General features: G+C 35.3%; 1 protein-coding gene and 1 pseudogene across 11 annotated transcripts in view; one reads left to right on the top strand and one right to left on the bottom strand.

Annotated features, from left to right (window-relative positions):
- Window positions 1-14,204, bottom strand: part of TANC2 (tetratricopeptide repeat, ankyrin repeat and coiled-coil containing 2) — a 377,119-nt gene that overhangs the window by 193,557 nt on the left and 169,358 nt on the right. The window lies entirely within an intron of this gene.
- Window positions 12,157-12,334, top strand: LOC147574468 (U2 spliceosomal RNA; annotated as a pseudogene).

Genomic DNA, 14,204 nt, shown 5'->3' with positions numbered 1-14,204 from the left:
TTTCTCTATCTCTCAAAAATAAACATTAAAAAATATTTAAAATAAAATAAAATAAAAACAAAAACAAAACAAACAAAAAAACACCTCAGGACCTGTGAGGTGATATCCAAAGGTTTAACATATATGTAATTAGAGTCTCAGAAGAAGAGAGAATGAGGCAGATAAAATTTTTCAAGAAATATTGGCCAAATATCTCATATCTGTAAAGGACAGAAAGTTTCATAATCGAGGCGTCCAGGATAAACAGAACAGAAACAAATTAGGCTCATCGTACTCAAACTGCTAAAAACCAAAGAAAAAGAGAAAATCTTGAAACCAGCCCGAGATAAGCAAGATAGGTAGGGCAGGGGTGTTAACATATTCTTACAAAGTGGAAATCAAGTAGTGCCTTATACCTAATGGAACACAACATATAGAAATAGGGATGGCTGGATGGCTCAGTCGGTTGAGCATCCAACTTTGACTCAGGTCATAATCTCACGTTCATGAGTTTGAGCCCCGCATCAGGCTCACTGCTATCAGCACAGAACCCACTTCGGATCCTCTGTCTCCCTCTCTCTCTGCTCCTCCCCCACTTGTGCTCTCTGTCTCCCAACATACATTAAAAAAAAGAAATACAGAAGTAAACAATAAACGATTTATGGCTATAACCAATAAAATAAAAAACAGAGACATAGTTATGTTGGGAGGAAAGGCGGAAGCAGTGCAAATAAAGTTACTGTTTCATTAGATGTTTTAAAACTAATCAATAAATGTCAGCAGAAGCACGGTAATCTAAAGACATGGTGTTAACTACCAAAAGAAATAGCCAAAAGTGTTTAAGTGACTGTCCCCTAGAGGAGTGGAATTAGCAATGAGAAAGGGTAAGGCTAGGGACTATAGCTTTTCATTTTAAGCCTTTCTGTACACTTTGACTTTTCATTAAAACACACACACACAAACCTATTACAGAGCAAATGCTTCTCCCATTAGAAAAATTTTAAACCATTAAGTATTTATTGGGTAACTATTTTTTTTCTGTTTTTAAAGTTTACATATTTATTTTGAAAGAGAGAACAGGGGAGGGGCAGAGAGAAAGGGACAAAGAGAATCCCAAGCAGGCTCCACACTGTCAGTGCAGAGCCCAAAGGGGGCTCAATCCCATGAACCACGAGATCATAACCTGAGCCAAAATCAAGAGTTGGACGCTCAAATAACGGAGCCACTCAGTCGGCCCTTGGCTAACTTTATTTTTACTTTTTTTTTACAGAGAGAGAGAGAGATGGAGATAAAGAGAGAAAGAAAGAGGGCGTGAGCATGCCCACGAAAGCAGGGGAGGGGCAGAGGGACAGGGAGAGAGAAAACCTCAAGCAGGCTCCACGCCCAGCATGGAACTCAACTCAGGGCTCAATCTCAGGACCATGATATCATGACCTGAGCTGAAATCAAGAGGTGGATGCTTAACTACTGAGCCACCCAGACGGCTTTAACATGTAAGACATTATGACAGGCATCAAAACTGGCTTTTTCTCTTCCTCAAAACCTAGTCCTTAACCTGATCTATGCAGAGTTGTCAACAAGACAGCTGGATTTACTGGTTAATACTGGGAGCTCATAAAAGAGAGTTCTGAGTTCTTCACATCAGCATAAGATATTTCCAAGTCATGGGCATGTATTAGATCACCTAGAAGAAAGAATGGGCAGACAGATCTTCTAAAAGCACATTCTTCTCAAGTAACTAGACTTCCTTTCACGACTTATTGTTAGGTCTAGCCCTAGCCACCTGTTTATGCATATTTTGCCCCTATACTATTTGGCTGAAGTAAATGGTTCATGCTGGGTTATTTTTCCAAAATACTACAAAGAAGAGTCCACCAAACCTCTCTCCTCCTGGGCAATAAGATATTGTAACTTAGGTTCTGAAATTCTGAATACTCCATGATTCCAAACTGCTGACTTTTCTACATATTCATAAAACACAGCCAGCTTCTCTTCATATTATCATGTATTTTCTTTTTTCCCCTTCTTCTCTCACTAGCAATTTCTTAAGAATTTATTATTTATGAATTGATGTAAATTTACAAATCTTTCTATAATACTTTCACAGTATTCAAAAGTTATCTTGAAGAGCCTCCAAGAACCAATTTTCCTGACTTCCCATTAATGCAAAATATCACAAAATTGAACTCTGCAATTTGGTATGTTTGTTAATTTAAAGAGGGACTAATGTTTATATTTTTAAAAATTTTTTTTTCAACATTTATTTATTTTTTGGGACAGAGAGAGACAGAGCATGAACGGGGGAGGGGCAGAGAGACAGGGAGACACAGAATCGGAAACAGGCTCCAGGCTCTGAGCCATCAGCCCAGAGCCCGACGCGGGGCTCGAACTCACAGACCGCGAGATCGTGACCTGGCTGAAGTCGGACGCTTAACCGACTGCGCCACCCAGGCGCCCCATATATTTTTTAAATGTTCTGGAGAAAAAGAATCTATTAATCAAGTTTATTATGTTAACCGTATTATGTGGAAATGCATAATTAATATATGATACAATCATTGACTTATACCATCTCAAAATTTGAAGGGTGAATATCTAAGGATCCTCTCTATATCATAAGTCATATGGCTTGTGGGCCAAATCTGGCCATCTAACTTTTTATGATCCATGAATTAAGAATGGCTTTTAAATTTTTCAAGAAGTTATTTTAAGTGGTTATATAAATACCTACATAATATTCTTGATTTTACCTGTTAGCCAACAAAGCCTAAATTATCTACATTGAGAAAAAGTTTGCTATTGTCATAAATGGTCAGTGCAGTATAGCTATTAATAATAAACATTACCAGGAAGTCACTTTTATCTTATTCTCAAATAAGTAATAGAATTTTTAATGAGCAAGTTATAGTAACATTTTCATAGCACAATCTGTATTATGAGGTGTACTAAAGTGGAGTAAGTGTCCATTTAAAAATTATATTAATCTCAGGATAACTGAAAATAATACATAGGGCTCAAAGAGAATGAAAAAGAAAAATAAAGGTGTCACTTTTGACCAACAGTCATCAACCTCTTTAAGCTTTTAATGTTTAGTTCTCTTCCTTTCTTTGACACAAGAAAGAATAAAATCAGCTACAGCGATAACAGGTCGCCCTGTTCACTGAGAAAGAAGTGCCAAACTCTCAGCTTTAAGAGGCTTAATGGAGTCAAATGCTGGTGGTAAAGTCACCTAAGTCTCTGCTTTCACCCAAGGTAATAGTGATATGTCTCTTTGTTTCTTTTCTTATGGGAAGTCCAGTTACTCCCTACCAATTCTAAAGTAAAGCAGGCTCAAGTAATTAAGAACTTTGCAGTCCTTCCCTACAGGGCAAATCCATTTTACAGCCAAACTCTGGCCAAAGCGTACTTTGTTTGCCCCCTAAACTTTATACCCAGTCTGTTCAACTACAGAGAGAATAGCCAGGCAGCTTAATCTACGTAGTATAGCCATTTTGTTCTAGATAGAACACAAAGGTACCTACTGCCTGCGGTTCCCCTTCCAATTGATATCAAAAGCAAGTAGTGTGTAATTCTATTTGAAACAAGCTGGTGAAAAATACCTTCCCAAGAAGCTGGGTTGTCTAGATAAGTCAATGTCAAACTGTAGCATGCATCAGAGTCACTTAGAGGGCTTGTTAAAGTGCAGATTGGTGGACTCCATCCTCAAGTTTCTGATACAGTAGTTTGGTGTGGGGCCCAAGAATCTGCACTTCCAAAATATCTCCAGGTGATGCTCTTGGTGCCAATCCACAGACCGTACTCTAAACTAGATGACCTCCAAAGTTCCTTCAAAATTTGAAAGCTGTGGAATAATGTCACAGAAACGTCTTGAAAATAAGTTGTTTACACTTGACTTGAACATCCATTAATACTGGATATTTGGATCAGTCCTGTGGTGAAAACCAATTTACACACAACTCCACACAACTGATGCACACAGAAAAAAACAAAATGAGAAATTTTCTCTGAAAAAGTAATGACGATGTGGTATTTGGTAAGAGATAAATGTTTAATCCTTCCCTTCCCTTTTTTTCATGGGGTGGAGAAGGGATTGTTCACAAAGAAAAACCAAAATATACACCCAGTCGACAGACGATCCTGATATTTTCCTTCTCCCCCAACAGCGTTTATGTTATGTATCTTCAACCATTATTGCCACAGACTTAGCAGCAATCTTTTTAGTCTAGATCTCTATTATGATCAATTTTAATCTGCACATTATGTAGCAGTAATTACATTCTTGCTTTTAAACATTCTACTTTGTCAAATTGTGCTATGAGCTAAAAAAGCACAGTGGAGAATCAGTCTTATATTCCTACTGCTATAACACAACATATTCCTTAGCAGTTTGGTTAGAGCTGTTTTAAGTAAATTCTATTTAGTCACATTTCTTGAAAAACCTCTCCTGGGATTTTAAATTCCAATCAGTATTTTGTGTCTTCTGATCTGCTCCATGTTTCTCAGCTTTAATTCCCTGAAGCTTACTCTTTGTTGATGCTGTCTAAATTGTAAACTTTGCTAAATTCATTTTCCCACAACTGTGAAGGAATAAAAAGTTAATCTGTTTTGTTTTTAGATTTCTAAAAAAGAAACTGATTATTAATTATTCATAGATTTTAGTGGAGTTTGTGCATCTCAGTGTAGGCTGCAGGGAGGTATATATATTACAACAAGTAGTTCTAAATTTGGAGTTTTAATACAATTTCAAATGTAGTAAATCAGAGCTTCAAATTCTCAGGGAAGCCTCATGGCAAGAAAAAAAATATTTTGCTCTTTATAAATATATGTAGAATTGCTTGGTAATAATATCCACAATAAAACATTTTATTATTATATAGATTCAAATTATAAATTAGGTCAGGCCATGTCCCCTGAAATGTAAACAGTGAATTAATAGATTTATAAAGTAATTGTCAATACTGACTCCTTTTAAGACAGGAATTAAAAAACAGCGAACAAAAGATAATAAATCTTTTTATGGTGCTACCTAAATAAGAAAAATAAAATGGTTAAGATGAAAGAAACAACTGGGGCACCTGGGTAGTTCAGCTGGTTAAGCATCTGAATCTTGATTTCGGCTCAGGTCATGATATCACATTTTATGAGATAGAGCTCCTCACTGGGCTCTATGCTGACAGCACGGAGCCTGCTTGGGATTCTCTCTCTTTCTCTCTCTGCCCCTCCCCTGCTCTCTCTCTCTCTCAAAATAAATAAATAAACTTAAAAAAAAGATGAAACAAACAACCTAAATATTGAAGGAGAAATATAAATAGCTTTCCTAATTGTATTTCCTATTTTATAACTGTGTAGACATATAACAGTATTACTATAAGGGAAATAGAAGGTGGTGACTAAAATTTATTTTTTCGATTTAACTGCACTAATGACAACAGGCAGATACAAAGCTAACTCTCTTGTTCTTAGTTGTTATGTGTTTCTGTACATAGGTCTACCTCAGGTTTAGTAGCTCTATCACAGTTTTTATAAGAGTTTTCAAAATTACTCACATTATTAGTAATAAAGATCACTTAAAAGTTTGTAGGTCTGTGAGCATATACTAATGGCATAGCGTAGGTAATATTCCATGCTCACTATAGGCCACACAATGCTAAGCACTTGACATACATTGTGTGCTTATCCTCATAACTTTCTTATGAGGCAGTAACTCTTATTATGCACATTTTATGAACAATGAAACGGAAACTGGAAGAGTAGGAATAACTTGTAAAAAGTCCCACAGCCGATGAGTGGTAATGCTCGAAAATGAACTTTATATGTCTTACTACAAGGTTCAGGAATTTAACCACTTCTGTAAACTACCTTAGGTATGCACCTCGACCCCAAGGAACAGAGTACTCTTTTTACACGACTGTCTAGTTTGATGAGGGCATTTAGGCTCAATGGATAGGGGTGACATGTTACTAAACACAAATCCCCATTCACAATTAAATCTGGACCTAAGTTCTATACAGATTAAGCCAGGCCTATTCCATACTAATCTATGGATTCTCTCAAATCCTATGATTCCTATGGATTCTCTTCTCAAAAAAGGACTATGGAAAAAACATGATGGTAATATACACTAGAAGTCTTCCTATCCTATACTGATAGCAACTAGTTAGCAGGTGATCAGTTTAAAAACCTTTTGGAAGAAGTGGGGAAAGACAAAAAATGATATATGTATGAAACTCTTTAACTTAAAATACAAATGTACATTTATTCACCAAACTTCTGATATAAAGCCAAGGCCTTTCTGTTTGAATATGAATTCCAATTTGTCTTTCTGGATAAACTATTGTAAAATGTAGAGTCTATTCATTTTCTTTAAAAAAATTTTTTTTTAATGTTTGTTTATTTTTGAGAGAGACAGAGACAAAACTTGAGCGGGGTAGGAGCAGAGAGAGAAGGAGACTCCCTGGAGCCGAAGCAGGCTCCAGGCTCCGAGCTGTCAGCACAGAGACCGATGCGGGGCTCGAACCCACAAACCGCAAGATCGTGACCTGAGCTGAAGTCAGACGCCCAACCAACAGAGCCACCTAGACACCCGTCTTTAAAATAAAACAAATTTAGACAACCTAAGTATAGACAGATTTTTAAAATGTTTTTAATTGAATAAATTTGGCATGTAACACTGTATGAATTTGAAGTATATAGCATGTTGCTTTGATATATTTCTATATAATAAAATGCTGATACAGCAATATTTATCACATATAATTATAAATCATTGTTGATATTCATTATATTGTAATTAGATTTCTATGGCTTATTTACTATTCATCACAAGTTTGTACCCTTAAAAACCATCAATCTTTTCCCCCTCAGTGTTTTTATCCTAATTCATTACAGCATTTTTTAAAATTGAATTACCTTTGTTGACATTTTAATTGATTTTTTCCAAAATTTTTAACATAGTTTTCCGAAAACGTTACGTTATAAATGCCCTCTTTGTTGCATTCATATTTCATTAGCTAATATATAAAAATTTAGTTATAATATCATTAATTTAACTGCCTTTAAGTAAGCACATGACACCATAAGGTAACAGAAGTAACTGGGTAAGTAAGAAGGTGGCCAACTGCCTGTAATATCCACCTCATCCTAACAACAGTCAGTAGGTGTCTAAAGGGGAATGGAGAACATTAATTAATCCTGCAAGTAGTTAAGGGAAGGTCAGTTAAGAAAGCTTCTACTGTTACTAGTAGAGCTAAGCCATCCTGCCTAGGGCAGTTACATGCAGAACGCAGATAATGTAAGATTGGATTCAGAAGTCTAACTGAATATCTTCAGACATCAAGATGCCTGCAAAGCGCCAATTATCAAGATTTATATCTGCAAATAAAACACAGAGTATAAAATCCTGCCAATCCACTATGGTAACTGATAAGAGCCAGTGTCCATAATTAAAAAAACAGTGATGACCTAAACAGTGATGGGGTACCACATTAAAGCATGAAGAGATTTCTATAAAAGGGAGTTATCTGATGTTCTGACTACAATTTTTTAAAGTTTTTATTTAAATACCAGTCAAGACACAGTGCGATATTAGCGTCACATGTACAACTTAGTGATTCAACATCTCCATATAATATCTGGTACTTTATTGACTACATTCTTAACAATAAACTATTGGAGAATTAAAATGTCAAAAGCAATACTAAAAATATAAAACAAAACTACTTCAGATAGATTAACATTGACCAAAAAAAAAAAAAAAAAAAAAAAAAAGTCTTTTCAAAACCCAAGGCATAACTTGGGGAAAACTATATAATTAAAATTAGAATAAAATCAAAATTAAGTTAGAAGTAGAAGAGGTAGTTCATAATTTAAATAATCTAAGCTGGGGGCACATGAATGGTTCAGTCGGTTAAGTGTCTAACTATGGCTCAGGTCATGATCTCATGGTTTGTGAGTTCAGCCCTGCGTCAGGCTCCGTGCTGATAGCTGGTAGCCTGGAGCTTGCTTCAGATTCGATGTCTCCCTCTCTCTCTGCCCCTCCCCTGTTCATGCTCTGTCTCTCTCTCAGAATAAATAAACATTAAAAAATAAAATAATCTGGGGCGCCTGGGTGGCGCAGTCGGTTAAGCGTCCGACTTCAGCCAGGTCACGATCTCGCGGTCCGGGAGTTTGAGCCCCGCGTCAGGCTCTGGGCTGATGGCTCAGAGCCTGGAGCCTGTTTCCGATTCTGTGTCTCCCTCTCTCTCTGCCCCTCCCCGTTCATGCTTTGTCTCTCTCTGTCCCAAAAATAAATAAACGTTGAAAAAAAAATATTAAAAAAAAAATAATCTAAGTTAAATAGTCTAGATATTAAAATAGCTACAAAAACTGTTCCTTTAGGCAATGACTTATCCCCAGAAAGAGGAAGAGTAGAAAACACTAGACATTTGGGTACAATAAAAAGAATTCCCCAACACAATAGAGAAAACCTAGGTGTGGGTACAATAAAATAATGGTAATTTTTAATCTCAGTTCTGCCAAACTAAATCTGACCTTTTCTGGTACTTAAAAATGAGAGACTTAGAACCACAGTATGCCCCTAGCCTTGAGCTTAGGTAGGCTGACCTCAAACATCAGAGCAACTTTTCAGTAAGAAATTCTTAAACCAAGTCAAAATTGGCATAAAGCTATTTCTTCCTCTTCTAGGCACTATAATATTTTCAGAGATTCTTGAGCCTCAGAGAGGGGAGAAGGAGCCTGATTTGCATACTTAATTCTAGCCTCAGTTTAAAAGTGTTTAATAAGTCTGATCAATAAATAAAATGGTGAGTCAGGCATTTTCAAGACTTCACTTCAATAAAATCTTAGTGAACAAAATATTTAATATTATACACAGGTTATCTGCTTTGGCCAGCTTAGCTGAATTCAAGCTAGTATTACTGAAGTCCTAGGTAAGCTCAGAATGTTCCACTGATTTATTCAACAAATGTTTACTGAACATCTACTATGTTCCAGGCACTGTGCTAACAACTGGTAATATAATAATAAACAGTATAAATATGGTTTCTGCCTTGTAAGGAGACAAGACCTACATCACACACATACTAAATCACAATAAAAGTTAACAACAACTGGACAATTATGATCTGAAACCATTCAAAGTATTTTACTCATTTAATCCTCACAACAACTGTATGAAGTAGATACTATTATTACCTGTTTTTTTTACAGATGAGGAAGCTGAGGCACAGAGAGGTTAAATTACTTGCCCAAGGGCACAGAACTAGTAAGTGTCATTCAGGATTCAAATCCAGGCAGTCTAGTTACAGAGTCCACACACTATGTTATACAGCCATTTATGCTAACCAACACTGCTAAATAATTAAAAACTTATATTTGTAACAAATGCTAACATGAAAAGCCCACTCGGCACTGAATGTGTAATTTTACCGTAATTCTAAGCTTCTCGTTATATAATTATAATATGACAATATACTTGTTTATTCATATTGTCGGGGAAGGGGATTCTTTTAAACAAGGTAAAGGAAATTATACACTTATGGATTGTTTTAGTTCGGCTGTGAAACCAATTTCTACTGGAAGTAACACAAATTCACACTGAAATACTTGGAACATTAATGATTACTGTAACAGTGTTCCAGAGAAAAGTCCACACTAGTACCCACCGCTATTGACTGCAAGATGTTTTCTAAATCTAGGCATGCTTTAAACATTCTGATCAGAGCTTTAATTACTCTCTGCTCACTTTAATAACTTAACCTAACAAGAAAAAGTAAAAACACTTTCCCTTATCACCAAAGGAAAAACAGGAAAAGTAAAGATAGGTACAGGAAGAAATAAACAGGGTGTTGCAATAGCCAGTAAGTGACACGGTCATCAATTATTATTATTATTCAGTAACTTACCATGAACTCTATGGTAAGTTTTCACAATGCTGTTGTGAAAGCAATTTGCCTGTAAAAACACATCAAATCCTGACAAACTCTGCGGGAACTGTTCTACTTATTTCACAGATGAAGAAACTGAAACACAGAGAGGTTACAGAACATACCCAATATCACAAAGCTAGTAGGTGGTAGAATATGAACTACTACATCATATTGCAGGAATTAATGTGTAAGATAGTCATCTTGCTTTAGGGATAACTTAAATTATGTTAAAATAAAAATGGGAAATTTATTGGGATGATGTTAAATGAAGAGAAACTTATTTTATCTTCAAACGTCTTGAAGAGTCCTATTTCTAACTATATATTACAGACACAAAAAACCAACTGAACTCCAAGAAGTGTACTTGGCTGTGGATAACTCGCTAGGTGCTTCCTTCTCCCCTCTCTACTCTCACCTGCTTTAGGTGGCCTCTCTCCCTTTCTCCTCTTTAAAGAAATAGAATACTGTTTGCCTAATGTAGATCACTGCAGCTAAGAGACTGGACTAAGGTTCCGGAAAACCAAAAGCACAATCACTTAACAACAATAGATTCATCGTCCCGTATGAATTCATATTCGTGACTTCTAAGCGAATGAAAATGGTGATTAAGTATTCTCTAAAACCCCCGCAAACTTCGGCTTCCATAACAGTTTTACCACCTTGGTTCTCCCAGTATCTTTCAGACTCTCCCTTAACTCATCTCATCCTTCTTTTGACATGGGTTTTCCCCTTTCACTCCCTTAAGTGGATATTCCTTAAGATTTTCTTCTTCACCCCTGAGAGGAGGTACAGAAGTTAGAGAAAGACCTAAGTTGGAATCCTGATCTCTTATGCTTAAATTGCTTACTGGTTAACCTGATTAGGTCTTGCTTTCTTCATCTGTAAGATCAGAGCCATAAAAATTTATACTGCTACTGAAAAAATCAAGTGAATTAAAGTGAAATGCCTGTTAAATGCTCATGAAGTACTCATTTCCCACCTGTTGTTTATGTGTTCTCTCATTTTCAAGAAATTTTTACCTACTCTTAAAGTATAACTTACACATTTACACCTTAAAATCTTACTTCTTTTTCAAGTGTTGCAACCACATTTCTACTCTGATATCTTGTTACCACCTCAAACTCACTCACGGTGCCTCAAAACCAGTTGCCTTAATCTCTCTGTTCCTATTAATGAGAACATCAAGTCTCATTCTTAAAGTCCTGGCATCATCTTTGACAGATCTTCCATATTCCTGGATCCTGTAACTGGCCAGTCACCAATTTTCTTATTCCTTAAAACCTTCCTCTCCATATACCTTTTCCATGGCTACCATCTTAGCTTACCATTGCCCCAAAAACCTCCCCAATCCAGTCCTGGTATTCTCTTCCACAGCATCCTCTGTGAAACCTCTGTTCCAGACAAACTAATGTTATTTACCAGTTGAATGTGTCCTGTATAATCTTGCTTCAAGTTTTACTCAAGTCACTTTATCACTCCACTTTCTAATACATGATAATCTTTCCTCCCTTAAAAAAAAAATATGATTCTTTAAAATATTAAAGCAGACTTTGGGTGGGGGTATTTGAGTTAAAATGTAGCTTTTCCATAATCTTCTGCAGTGCCAAAACGATTGCTGCCAAGCTTTGTTCTGTACAGTCACCCACTCTTCTTTCCTTCTAAATGACATAACTTCCTTTAGTCATTTATGTCCCTAAGTGTGCTCCTTGGAATACTTGTCATGATTTTGTGGGAGTTGTGTAAGAAAAAAGGGGTCTGTTGGCAAATTAAGTTTTAGAGGTGCTAGATTAAACAGTTAAATAGGTTCCTTTATTGCAGGACTTCTCATAGCTTTAAAAATGATAAACTATTAGTTTCTCCATTATCATTTTTCTTTATTTCTTACTTGAAGGTATTCCTTTCTCATCTCACTATAGCTTGACCAGCTCCATCTCACTACTCACTCTTTTGAACTGAGTAAGTTTTCAGCTTTAACCAGATTCATTTTTCATCCCTACCTATTGATTCTCAATCTATTTCTTCAGGGAAATACATGCCTCTCATGTCAGGATCTTCATTTCCTAAAAATGATATCCAGACCAAGAGATCTAAGTGGTATGTCTTACATTTAGAAATTCATAGAGATAGGTAGCAATATGCTGGGGTATGCATGTTAATAGGAGAAAATAAGACATATTTTCCTGAAGAAGGAATTTTACTCAAAGATTTTTTTTTTGGAAAACATGTTTTATGATAAAAAAATGTAGAATGTATCGCTTCTCGGCCTTTTGGCTAAGATCAAGTGTAAAAAATGCAGAATGTAGACTATTTTAAAAGAAAAATATGAGACTATCAGGAAATTTCCACATTTGCTTTTGGAAGCTCCTTTAGGCTACATCCCACACACCTCTGGTATGCATTCAAATTCCTCTGTCCTAAAGGTACTCCCAAGGAAAAGTCCAAGAACCACTGAAGTAGGTCAGTGGAGAGGACGGGTAGAGAAGAGCATTACTCAGAAAATGTTTCCTTTGTGCTAAGTCCTATACTAAATCCTTTACATATATTGTCTTTCTTACTGCCTATAATGACATTGCGAAAAGGCATTATTTCATTAAATTTATAAAAGGGAAGCTTCAGAGAGGTTGACATGTCCTAAGCTGCAACACTTACAAATGGTTAAAATGTTTTACTATACATATAATGTTAGAGTGATAAAGAAGACACAACTTATCATGGAAATATTATGACTGATTCCCATGAGAAAAAAATAACTAGGAATCATTCTTTTAAAATAATTTATCACCAACGTGAGATTTTAAGTTTTAATGTAGATCCTGACATAAATGAAGCACCTATTTCCTTGTAAAACATTATTTGTGGTACTAATGAATTTCTAGATATTCACAAGTGTTATTAGAATGACATGTGTAAGTTTTAGTTAATGGCAACTAGGAAGGACTCTTAAGCCTCTTGTAAGCTTTATACATTATTTCCTAGCACATTTCCTCCCAAATAAAAGCAGTATCTACTACCAATTAAGACTTTAGCCAGTTATCTGTTATATGAATAATACTGAAAAGACCTTAAAGGATTTCAAAAAGTAAACCAAAGACTTTTAAAATGAGGGGTTAAACTATAAATTACATAGCATGAGGCTTAATTTTTTTCATAGAATGCTGCTAGTTAAATCTGTAATTTGAATCTTTATATACTGAAAAAAACCAGATGGCTCTCACTTAAGAAAACTTAGTATACGATAATACAGGTTCACCAAATTAACCTACTGCAGAATCTCTCAAAATAGGGAGCTTCGTGGGCAGATTTTAATTTAGACAATTTATAAACAAACAAACATGTTTATATGCAAAATTTCAGGAATATATCCACCGGGCAAGGCCCCAAACAGAAAAAAAAAATCACAGGATATGCTAAGGAAGATTACCTTACAATAAACAAATATTAAAAAATACTATCCTTATTAAAAAGTGCCCAAATTAGTCGTTGTTACGATTAATAAGAATTATGGTTTCAGAGATAATGGGACACAAAATCATTTGTATATATATGTTTGTGGGATAAACTAGTCATAAAAGAGTGTCAGCTTGCAACATACACAGTTACTAACTATACACAAAATTTAAAATTCCTATCTTCTTACACGACAATGGGTAAAATGTGAATATTCAATTTACTTAATCTATTAAATATATGCTTTAAAATAAAAGTAAAACCCTTTTATTAAAGACAGATATGACAGTACATGTAAATGATTAGTACCTTCATTATTCTTTAATATATTAATTCTCCCTATTTCTTAAGTGTTGGGCAAAGTCATATGTATAGACCTATAGGCAAAAATCTCAAAAATGGAAGAAGGATTATAATTAAAATGTAGTAACAACAAAGAAACAAAATTTCCCCCCACCCTCACATTGTGCAAATTAAAGGAACCCAGTTATGTCCCTAAAATATATCTTCTCTGAACAACATGCATTTAAGAAGATCAATTAAGGAAGATAACGAACTAAAAGTATAAGCCCAGATGAAATGCCTTTTTCTTTTGTGAAGTGGCTGAAGATCAGTCTAAATATTCTAATTTTGAAAAACCAAAGTTCCTACTTTTAGTACATTTCTAAGTTACCATGGCTAGCTGAAGAACTAAAAAGAGAAAATAATTAAGAGCCAGAAAACAAGAGTCTTGTGAGAAAATTCAATCTAAAAATTCAATTTGCCTTAAATTGATAATTACTAACTGGTCTAAAAATACAAGAATGATAAATAATTTACCTTTCTCAATTGGAAAAACAGACACTATAAATA

Source organism: Puma concolor, chromosome E1 (genome assembly GCF_028749965.1).
Source record: "Puma concolor isolate L17-30 chromosome E1, mPumCon1.1.hap2, whole genome shotgun sequence".
Classification (NCBI taxonomy): Eukaryota; Metazoa; Chordata; class Mammalia; order Carnivora; family Felidae; genus Puma; species Puma concolor.
The sequence above is the reverse complement of the archived record's forward strand: the minus strand, read 5'-3'. Positions and strand labels throughout refer to the sequence as shown.